We start from the raw sequence: 12675 nt of genomic DNA, 5'->3' as shown, positions 1-12675 counted from the left end.
AAATTTTATGATATGTTCAGTGAAATGAAATTCAGGGATGTGTTAGATAGTGCTGAATAAATTTGAATTCCCAATGTTTTTCTTATGGTTGTATTTTTAGTAATCATATATATATATATATATATATATATATATACGGGGTTGGCCACTACAGTAGGTATCAGAGCCAAGTTGAACCCATGAGACCTATGGGCCCATGCATACATGCATGACTAGTTTTGTTCAATATCTACTACATTTATGATGTTGCAATTGTTGTTCCAAACCTGAGCAATGATGATTTCTATTTTGCACCCTTAGGAATGTTTGTTTTAATTACCACAGTAGTCATTGTTGAGTGCTCATGGCATCTCTCAGTTGAGATAATCGGGGTATTGGAATCATGTAATCAAAGCATTGCTAGCCCTCATTTACAAGGCCTGCATGACTGCATGCAGACAAAACACAGACAAAGGTAATGTCGTCTGGCTCCAGGCCTTGCTGTCGCATTTGGGAAAATAAAGAAAGGGCGTTCTCACCTTGCCCATGCATCCCATACCCAACGATCATTGCACTCCATGAGACAACATTTATTTTCGGCATTCTGTCAAAGAGAAAAGAAGGCGTGCAATGCTTAGACTTCCACATTTAGCATACAGATCTATGAGGGTAATCCCTATAATAATGTCTGACTCAAATCCACCTCTTAAAATGTAGGAATGAATGGATTTGCCTTGTTGTAGAGCTGCTAAATGCGCACATGTCGGAATCACACTCACAATTGTAAGTCTGTCAAGCTTCATATTTGTAAATATCATTTCACGAAAAAGATTCACATCATGATGAGCATGTCCATTCTGTGCATAACCAGCAATCATAGTATTCCACAAGACTGCATCTCTTTTAGACATTCTGTCAAACAACTTGCGTGCAATCCTCACACTCCCACACTTTGCATACATACTGATAAGAGAATTGGCAACAAAAACATCCGATTCAAACCCATTTTTAACTACAAGATCGTGAATATCTTTCCCTTCTTTTAAATCCAATAGCTAAGAACGTGATTTAAGTGCATAGGGAAACATTAAATGGTTGGGCTATATGCATTCTTGTTGCATTTGGTAATAAATTTCCAGAGCTTCTTCACAGAAGCCATTGCTGGCATATCCTTTAATCATCACATTCCATTCGACAATATCTCTGTTGCTTATTCTATCAAAAATTAGTCGAGCAGTGTCCATGCTACCCCACATGGTATAAAGGCTCAAAATTTTGGTTTGTAAAAATATATCATGTTTAAGTCCAGTTGTGAAGAGTTGGGCTTGAATATGGTTAAGTGAGTTGATGTTGGTACATGCCTGTAAGAGAGAAGCGTATGCATTGGAATCTATGGGAATACCCCGCTGCTTGAAACCTTCCTTCAATGTGACCGAGATTTCCTTCCCGACGATTGTAGCTCCACTTCTGGACGTGCCAGGATTGAGCCACCTCGGTGCTTTCATGAGAGCACGCTTAGACACTCACCAAAATGGTTTAAGCTCATTTTACACAGTGAATTGTAAAAGATCCAATCCTCGGACAAAAGCAAAGTAACCCTAGAAACTATATTGGTCTCAGAAATGGTTACAGGTTTTGGATTTACAATTTAGGAGTGCAAGGATGATTTTGAGTAGGATCGTGCAAAGAAGAGTGTATGCCTTCACGGCAATGACGAGGGCATACTCCAACATCCCCTCTTTCACAAAACCTAGCTCTGCACTCGCTTTGATCTCGCCTTTACTCAGGCAGGTAGAAAGGAACTATTCCACGAGGTCACAGGTCAAAGAGACACATGTTATGGTTCCTATTCCTATGTATGGAGTAGCTGGAAATTATGCTTCTGCTCTTTATGTGTCTGCTGTGAAAGCTAACATGTTGGATAGGGTTGAATCTAAGCTCAAAACCCTCATGGAAGCTATTAACAGTAGTCCAAGTTTTCGAAATTTCATCAAGGATTTGTCTGTGCCAAGAGATACCAGACTAAAGGCCGTGCGAGAAATTTTCGAGGAGTCCAGCTTTTTAGACATAACTAGAACTTCTTGGGTAAGGATGGATTGAATGATCCAATCGTATTGTATGCTCTACATTTGCAATTCTTTTTGGTGTGACGGTTATTGAAATATTATACTTCTGTTGCTCTTTGTATGTTTTTTTGTCTTCTTTGCCCACTGAAGGTACGCTAAAACGACGTCTCTGCGGGGGAAAGGAAAACACGGCTTACTTTGGTTGCCATTTGCCTAACTGGGAAAGAGATAGGCGTTTATGCAATGCAAAATTTGATTCCATTTTTTGGAAGTTAATAAGATGGTGGTTTTACAGATGTTTAATTTTCCAAACTTGAAATGCACCCTGCAAGGTCATTATTGAAATAGGGAAGCTGAATATATTGGGGCCCTCCCCATCCACTGCTACAACCACTGTGAATCATTGAGTCCACATGGAAAATAAGTTAATGTTGTAGAAACGTTCAAGTAAATGTATACTTGATGCCATTTCCTAAAACCAGATTGCTTCACTGCAAATACGAGGAGTTTCTTCTGCATTCTGTCCCGTGAGAGGCAGTCAGCAGCCGAGTCTGGTGGGTCAGGTTATATCATTACAATGGGATTATTATCTAACAAGGTGGACAAGAGCGAGCTAAGTGCTGGTGATCATGTTTACTCATGGCAGAAAGCTTACACATATGCCCATCACAGTACATTCCTCTTATTTTTCCCTAAGATTTCTCCATTAATATAATTGTTGAGCACACGATTTGCAGCTTCTTGTGGGTTGTAATGCACTTGTTTTGAATTGGTTTTGTGAAAATTGTATGGACGTTGTGTTACCAAATTTGGTTTTCTATATTTAATTGCCTCAATTCGGTTTTCTTTGTTTAATTGAAGGGTCTTCAATGTTATCCTAGGTTAACCTCAAACCTGTTTTAATGGTAGTTGCATGATATTTTAAATTGGATTTTGTATAGTTCCAAAGGGTTACTACTCCACTCTTCATGGAGAACTCAAATCTCTATACTCTGGTAGGAATATGTACTATTTGACCAATTGGAGCCTCTCAAACCTAACCCAATACAATGTACATTTTCCCAATTGATGCTTTTAGCACCTTAAACCATGGTGGTGTACTATTCACCAGGGCCAGATTCCAAGACCTTGATCCTAACTACGGTTTGAGTAAATTTTTGTCTCTTATATAAGAATCATTGTATTGATCTGTTGTTTCTGTGTGGCCTTTAGGAGCCGGTTGCTACCAAGTATGATTGCCATGGAATTCCACTACTTCATACAGGTTTATACCTAGTTATATACACAATGTTGCACATTAGTACTCTAGTTTTAGGCAAGGTTATCATACTCACCGAGTTAGCGTGCTTGACATGTAGGTCGGCTGACTTGCATACTTTTGTGCCAAGTCCACTGGCCTGGTGAATTGAAGAATGGCTCATTTGACTACCAAGTCTGGTGCTTAGTTTTCCTTATCACCAAGTGACTTATCTGTCTTTCTTGCCAGGGAATCCCTGAGTCCAAGTTTGACAATCTTGGGTTGAGAATAATGACTTCTTGTGCTATCATCAGAGCATCATATCTTTGAATTCTTAGAGACCAGAGGCTAAAGTTCTCTTGCCGTAGTTAGCAGTTGAAATTTGATAGTTAACAGGCTAAATTCGGTATGCAGTAGGCAGTTTCTCCACATGAGCTATGTTTCATCATGACTTGGTAATATCTTTGATTCACTACTCGACTGTATTTTCATATGTATTTATGATATAGGGATATATATTTATTGGAGGGGTTTGCAAAGAAAATTATGCACTTTTAGCTATTATTTGATGTTTGCTTTTTTGCATGGATAAATCTAAATTTACTATACATTTTTGTGCAAACCCCTTCCAATAAAATATGATCCTATATTAGAAACTCCTTGTTCTAAAGCTTTGAACCTCTCAGCTCAATCTTCAACAAGAAATATATTATTTAGCAACTTGGTTGCAATTGCGCATGTGGCATCAACTATTGGCAGTAGTTTTGCATTAGACTGGGTATTGTTCTTTCAACACTTAGCCATGATGATAAAGACTACCTTCATCTCCAAAATTCTTTTAACCACATTGCATGGCCTGGCTTTTTGGGTAGATCCTCAACCTAACTTGATTGTCATCTTGATCCGTGCTTTCATCCTCTTTATAGTTGTAGAGACTAAAAATACTGAAAATAGGATATATATATATATATATATATATATATATATATATATATATATATATATATATATATATATATATATATATATATATATATATATATATATATAATTATTTGGAAGATCCAAACAACAAATCATTAGCATTGTTGCCTAGTTTTCATAAATATACCATCCCCATATCACTAATTGGATTCTTATTTTCTCTTATTCATGTTAGATCTACCCTTGTAAGCTTCATCATGGAGGTACCTACGTAAGCTATCTAGTGCAGAAAGGACTTTATTTTTAGGAAGCAGTTTTACTTTCCTAAAGATACCATGAGGAAAATTTTCATATGTGAAGTGCATGCTGAAGGTATTGGAGGATGTTTTGGTGGAGTTAAAACCATAGTAACCAAGATCATGAGTCAAACACGTGATTCACTATGTTTGAGTATGATTTGACCCTAAATGATTTTGTTTCTATCTGTTCGAGTTAAAACTTGGTTTCACTGAGTTTGACTCTATCAAAGTGAGTTTGACGCATCTTTAGTCATGAGCCTAACCTTGATTCGTGATTAGTCATGAGTCAAACTTAGTTTGACCAAGTTAGGCTTGCCCAATTTAACCTATGTTGGGCACATGTCAAAATGCATGTATTTTTGTTTGTTTGTTGTTATTGGACTTAACAAGTTTTTCTTGATCCGAGTCAAACTCCTGGCTCTTTTGCCTCACTGAGTTTTTGTTGATTCCAAGCTTGGTGACACTGGTTAAAACTTAAAACCATAGTCACATTGGCTAAGAATGGGTAAAGAGATTGCTAATTACGTGGACAAGTATCATATTTATCAAGTTGCTTAGGTTAAGCAACAGACATTTGTCTTTTTGTTAAAGTGAACATCCAGACGTGATGTTTGCCAATAAAAGGGAGATGCTTTCTCTAAAGATAAAGCTTGCTATGTTTGAAGAAACGACTTTGGATATTGGAGAGGAAATAAAAGTTTCCAAACAAAAATTTGAGGAGGCAATGAAAAGCATGCTTTCACCTTGATAATTATCTTCAACGTATTCACGATTTGAACTCCCACTTGGATGAGAACAACTTGCGGTTCTCTTCTCTGTACAACCAGCTTTCTAATCTTAAGTAGCGTCTGGACTCAACACTAGAGGCACCAGTTGGTTGGAGGAAATGTTGATGGTTAATGGCAGAGCTCCCCCATTTGAAGAGGTGATAGTGGAAACACTCCATCTGAATACAATGGCTCAAGTGACAGTGAAGAACGAGGATCCATTCAAAGTGTTGATGTCATTGACATTGACTAGATTTCTGGTCAATTTTCTATTTTTATTGTCTCTGTTATTTTGAATCTTGTGCCAAAGTTTTTAGGTGTCTTGAAATAGGGTGACTATGTCTGGGAATTCTGTCTTATTGTAGAAATTGATGAAGGAATCATTTAGGAAGTGTTGACCCTGCCGCCTACACCTACTTACAAGTTAGTGAGAAAAGCCTTCAACCCCACAAGGTGTGGATGGTGGCAGAGAATAGTGGTGGACATGTTGACCAAGAGCCCCCATTTCATACCAGTTAAGACTACATATAAGGCACCAGAAATAACCAGAGTTTTTATTGATGAGATTATGAGATTACATGGATTGCCTAGGAAGATCGTATCTGATAAGGGAGCAGTGTTTACAGGAAGGTTTTGGACCAATTTCCAAGAAGCCTTGGGAAACCAGTTGAACTTCAGCACTACTTTTCACCATGAGACAGATGGGAAAACACAGAAAGGACTAATCAAACCCTCGAAGACATGCTTCGAAGGTATGTGATGGACCAACAAAAGACATGGGAGGAGTTTTTACCCCTCGTGGAATTTGCTTACAATAATAGTTATCAGAGTTCCATCAAGATGGCGCCAATTGAGTTCTTATACGGAAGACCTTACAGAGCATCTCTTAGTTGGGACCGACTAGAGGACTGAGTATTAATAGGACCAGAAGTAGTGCAAGAGATGGAAGAACAAATGACTATGATTAGAGGAAGGCTAAAAGAAGCACAAGACTGACAAAAGAGCTATGTTGATGCTCATCGAGTAGACCGAACTTATGAAGTGGGAGATAGGATATTCCTAAGAGTAAGGCCCCAAAAAAAAGATCTATAAGATTTGGAAAGGGAGAAAAATTGTCTCCACGGTTTGTGGGACCTTTGGAAATCTTAGAAAAGAAAGGGGCCAGTGGCATATAGGCTTGCCTTACCTCCATCATTAGCGTGTATGCATGATGTGTTTCATATTTATGTTTTGCGTCATTATATTTCAGATCCTTCGCATGTTATTGACTTTGGTCATTTGCAGGTTTCAGTCGAGGGAACAGTAATGGCCGAACCAGTTCACATATTGGACTAGAAAACTTTACAGATTAGATGATGGTTAGTGGACCACGTTAAGGTGCAGTGGGATAATTATATTCCTAGTTCATCTACTTAGGAGGATGCCGAGGTGATGCATCACCATTTCCTTACCTATTCCAAGGACTTCGAGCCGAAGTCTATTATTAAGAGGGGGTGTATGTAGTGCCCCGCTATAGTTGACTGACAGTGATATGAGATTAACATTTATTTAGCCCTAAGGCCCACACTTTATTACTTGAGGACCTCAGGTTGAGGATCCAGACACATGACTTTATTATTATTGGTTTTGATATTAGTGGTTGTGATGTTTATGTATGATCTCCATTGATATTATGATGAAGATAACATTAATGGTTATGCATGTTCTCTATTGATATTATGATGAGTGTGGCATAAATGGTTATGTTTGTTATCTATTTGATGTTATGATGCTGATATATTTTATGCATATGTATGCTTCCATTGATGTTATGATGATGATAGCCATGATGGATGTGTCCCCTATGTTACCTACTTGCATTAGTTTTGGTTCACACTGAACAATGATGTGAGTGACCAAGTGATGGTAATGATGTTATTATGACGATGACTAACACTAAGAAACCTTGTTATTGATTATTATTGAGTATGGCAGAAAACCACCAGAGGCACTCGCAAATGACGAGTTGACGACACTGGGTTTGATGAAAATTTATATTATTTATCTTTGAAATTCTAAGTCGATTTTGAAACCTGCTATATATGTCTACCTATATTCTGATGATATGTTAGTGGTTGCAGGCACAGATTAGTTTCTTGGCCGAATGACTCACATATGGATGATGGGGTTTTACAATTGGATGGAACTGCATGGGAGGGGTGGGACAATGTCCCTAATCTCACCCACTATCACTCTCGTCGTGACTTGGGCTAGAAAGGTTGAAACACCTTCGCCTTGAAGATCACGATGTCATGAGGGTAGGTCCTAAGGTTGGTTCGCTCATGAGGATTTTACCAAGGGGCGCGCATGAAGGCAGATTCCTTGATCCCTGACACCATTAGTCTCACTATAGCAGGGAACATAAGAGATTATAGTGGTCTCTGTTGTTGCACCTATACTTTCCCCTCGTAGCCACTGAATGCTTGAAGGGAAACTAGTGTGGCACCCTTGGAACTTCAAGGGAAGTTCTTGAAGGGCACGACCAAACTTGGCACCCTTGGAATCATTAAAAATAAATAAATTAATAAATATAATCAAGAAATGAAAACTAGGTAAATTTACATCAAGGGTAAATGATGTTAGAAACTGAGGTAATTAAATCAAGAATAAAACTTGGGTTAAGAGGATCATGGGAAGAAATAAAATATTTTATCTTAAAAACTCTACCCTCCCCATGTTGGAAAATATTAGGTAGATTATGTAGTTTAATTAGGTAAAAAGGGGAAAGAGGGACATAAATGTAAGGATAAAGATTAATCCTAAACTAGTTAAACCTAATTAAGAGAAGAGGAAGGTGAATTAAAATAAGATTAATAAATTAAATTTTAGAGAAATGTAGAGAACCTCCATGTGGCAACAACCAACATAAGAATATCCATCTAAGAGATAACTTGAGTTAAATTAGGGAGTAGATAGGGGATCAAATCTTGACTCATTAATTGACTTTAGTAATGAACACAAATTAAGGAATAAAAAGGGGGATCAAGAGGCAACTAGGAGAAGAAATGGGAATCTTGTTGAGGTGAGAAAAATATTAGTTTTAAATTAAAATTTAAGTAAATAATTTTGGCGACCTTTGATGAGAGAGTGACACATGGGTGGGTGAATAATCAAACTATTGAATTATAAAAAATAATTAATTATGCATGACATGCCAAGTGTCACCTATGATGACTCCTATAAAAGAAGGGGCAAGCCATGGGAGAAGGGACTTTTAGGGACCTTATTGTTGGATGGATGAGACTATGTCAGAGTAGTGACTACGAACTATAGTGAGTTTGGTGAGATAGAGGACTTTAGAGAGGGGACTCTTGAGCCAAGTAGTGCTCTCCTCTACCAGCTATTACATTCCTCCATTATACAACCCCATTGTAGCTTGAGGGTCCACGGGGAAGAAGAGTACCCAAGGAGTAAGTTGGGAGGTTAACCGGTGGGTCATTGCATTCGGATCAAGTACATCATCATTCACACTCAGAGGTGACCGACAACAAGTGATCCGAATTGGATCCTCAAAAAATTCCACGATTGTTAAGAATGACTGACAGATTTCAAGAAATCTTATAGCTATTAGAAATAACCTCTAAATAATGGAAATTTGAAGCCAGCATAGAGCAACAAGGACCTTCAGTCAAAGCGCGCTAACCGTTGGACTATGGAGACTACGCATGGCGCAAAAATTGACAATTAGGAAGCTCAGATCCAGAAACGGAGGGAACCCCTCGAAGAGGAAAGGCCCCGAGCGCTCGGTCACAAGGGAAAGCCAAAAACCATGGGAAAGCGCTAAATCTGACAAGGCGGGTCCCGCGCTCAAAACCGGCGGAATATTGGAGGCATTTAGGGCGGTAAGCGAGTTTGGCCGAGGACCCAGCGATTCCATACACCGAGTGACACGTGTCTGGCGGGGAGAGAGAAAAACCGCTTACATCGCGGACTAACGGTTGAGCAACTCAACTCTGCGATATAAGCGAAGACCGTAGAATCTGGGGGGTTCCAGATCAACGACGGAGGTTCAACCCGATAGATGACCGGACCCAAGGGAAAAATAAACTACGACGCATAAGACTTGAAGTATGATTTGACCGATGAATCGACAGGGGGATCCGTTTTGCAGGCTTCAGGGAAATAACAGAAAAAAATGACCGTTCAAGAAGAACTGACACTCAGTTCGCAAGGAGACAAGTGGCCACCTCTCTGCGAAGCATTACACAGTAATGATGATGCAGGGCAGAGGAGTCCCAGCAGACAGAGGCAAGTGATCCAGAAAGCCGGGAAGACGAAACGAACAGTCGAAGGATCAAATTGGCTTTAAAGCCACGAAGCTGACAGAGATGAAAAGGGACAGTGAGGTAGAGAGAGCAATAGCTGAAGGCCGAGAGACACAGAAAGAGAGGCAAAATTGTAGAGGACAGAAAAGTCGAGCTAACCATCAAAGTAAGAGCAGCATCAAGCAGACAGAGACCAATTGAGGTCGAAATTCAGTAAGGGGAGTCTGTGAACTCTAAGGACTTGGGATTTCTAAGGGCCATCCTACTGATTATCCTTTGTCAAGTGAGACTCAGATTGAGCTCCTTATTGTAAGATTCTACTTTAAAGACATAATAAAAAGGCCACCACTGAAGGCTAGACTAGGAGACGTAGCCCCGGAGGATTGGGTGAACTACTTATTAAATTTTGTTGTGTTTATGTTTTGCTTACTATAATCTCTTACTGTTTCAAGTGTCTGTGTATTTTGCAATCTTATCAATCCATTGCCTAAGATAAAATAGACACACACACCAGCACATGAGTCTATAATACCTTCATTAATTTCCTGAGGTCACCTAGGGGTGATTTCAGATCAAGTGGTATCAGAGCTATAGGTTGTTAAGGTTAGACAAGTTTGTGCTGGATTTAGCTGTTGAATGCTAACTAGATCAAAGCTCAAATTAGGAGAAGGGGAGTTGGTTGAAACTAATCCTAAAATTAGAAGAGTCTATCCTCAGAAGACAATGTTAGAGGAAGGTTCTATGGCGCCAGACCCTCAATTTATAGATAGTTTCCTGGCCATGAGATCCATGGTAGAGGAAATGTATAAGGACTTTAGAAAACATAAAGATTAAGATTCATTAGGCTCCAAACAAGATAAGGGAGAAGAAGATTCTCTCCTCCATGACCACTCAAAAGGCAAAGGGAAAGAAGAAAACTTTCTCACACCTCCTAATAGGCCTGAACATAAAAGAAGACATCTTTGATTAAACTAGATGTTAAATTTGATTTACCAATATATGATGGAGAGTTGAATGCAGAAAAATTGGACAATTGGATTAGACAAATTGATGTTTATTGCAAAGTGCAGAGTATCGATTTAGACAAGAGCAAGATTCGGCTGGCCAGCCTACGCCTTGGGGGCACTGCCTTGGTTTAGTGGGAAGGCAGGACCCAAGCTGACATGAAGAGACATGGTAAGACTCTTTCTGTCTGGAGTGAATTTGTTTTTGCAATCAAAAAGTAGTTCTATCCACTGGCCTACATGCAGCAAGCCATGATGAGCTGGAAAACTCTTTGCCAATTGAAAGGGAAAAGTGTACAAGGTTACACCCAAGAATTTAGGAAGAGAGCTTTGATTCTAGGAATCTCATTAGACTCACCTGAGATTCTGTTAAAGTACATAGGTGGTCTACACAGCTACATGAGGCACACTACCCTCATGTTTAATCCCACTAGTATAGATGAGGTATCTATTCAAGCTACACATCTAGAAGCTAGAGGAAAGAATGGGAACCTAGAAGTTGGAGGATCATCCAAGCCCATTGCAAGCAAGAATAAGGAGAAAAGAAAACAGAAATGGAAAGAGAGAAAGGCCAACACTGCACAGAAAAGAAAGTTTTCATGCACTCACTATAAGAAGGATGGGCATGATGATGAGCACTGTTGGATTCTGCATCCGGAGCTGTGACCTAAGAAGTTAGAGGGCAAGAAGAAGAAGACTGTTGCAGCTATTCAGAAAGATTTGGGGTTGAACTCAGGAGATGAAGCAACCATTGCAGCCACAGGTATAAAAGGTAAGAATTCTGAAGCATCTACAAGTAATTCTGCACAATCTACTATTGATGAAGAAAATGAGAGAAAAAGACATGAGCTTTTCCATATTCGAGTTATTTCCAAGCATCAAAATATTGATACTTTGTTTGATAGAGGCTCACAAGTAAATTTAATTTCTAAAGCAATTGTAAAGAAGTTGGGATTACTAACTACACCTCACAAGAAACCATACCCATTAGGTTGGTTAAGTGATAAAGCACAACTACAAGTGACTAGACAATGAAAACTTAAGTTTTCTCTTGGGTCAACATTTGTAGATGAGGTTGAGTTAGATATAATTCCTTTGGATATATGTGGAATTGTTTTAGAAAGTCCTTACTTGTATGATAGAAAAGCAATTTTCTATAGAGCTGAGAACAAGTATCTACTAGTTAAAGAGGGAATCAAATACTTTGTAAGAGCTCATAAGCTCAAGAATAATTATACTCTCATAAACTCAGGGCAGATGAAACGAATTGTAAATTCATGCAAATAGTTTTTGCTGATTTCTCTAAAGGAAAAGAAACCTAATAAAACCAATGTATTTGAGGGTTGTGATGCTAAACAACAAGCTGATTTAGAAAAAGTTGTTTCGGAGTATGATATCTTGTCTCAAGAACCTAAAGGTCTGCCACCCAAAAAGGAAATAGTGCATGATATTAATTTGCAGCAAGATGCTCCATTGCCTAACATTGGAATGTACAGGTTGTCCACTTTAGAGAATGCAGAAATCAAGAAGCAAGTGCAGGAGTTGCTCGAGAAGGGGTTCATCAGACCTAGCACGTCACCATGTGGGTCACCAATCGTTTTGGTGAGAAAGAAAGATGGCTCGTGGAGAATGTGCATTGATTACCGAGCACTGAATAAGATAACAATAAAAAATCATTATCCCTTTCCTCGCATAGATGATCTATTAGATCAATTGAAAGAAGCTATTTATTTTTCTAAGTTAGACTTGCATAGTGGATATCATTAGGTCAGAGTTGCGGAACAAGATGCATGGAAGACTGCTTTCAAAACAAAGCAGGGATTGTATGAGTGGCTGGTTATGCCTTTTGGCTTAACTAATGCTCCTGCTACTTTCATGAGAATAATGAATGATGTACTCAGACCTTTTCTTGATGATTTTGTTATTGTATATCTGGATGACATTATTATATTTAGCAAAACATGGGAAGAACATTTAAAGCATGTTAAGAAGACACTAGATGTTTTGAAAAGAGAAAAACTTTATGTTAAACTCTCAAAATGTGAATTTGGCAAAACATCTTTGAATTATTTGGGACATATAGTAGGGGGTGGTG

At 38.7% G+C, this 12675-nt stretch overlaps 1 pseudogene; it reads left to right on the top strand.

Annotated features, from left to right (window-relative positions):
* The first annotated feature begins 1689 nt into the window (after positions 1–1689).
* Positions 1690–2079, top strand: LOC149143921 (ATP synthase subunit O, mitochondrial pseudogene; annotated as a pseudogene).
* The last annotated feature ends 10596 nt before the right edge of the window (positions 2080–12675 follow it).

This window comes from Pinus tabuliformis, chromosome X, assembly GCF_031772625.1.
Source record: "Pinus tabuliformis cultivar Carrire ecotype Pingquan chromosome X, CPIR1, whole genome shotgun sequence".
NCBI lineage: Eukaryota > Viridiplantae > Streptophyta > Pinopsida > Pinales > Pinaceae > Pinus > Pinus tabuliformis.
This window is presented reverse-complemented; position numbering and strand designations above follow the sequence as displayed.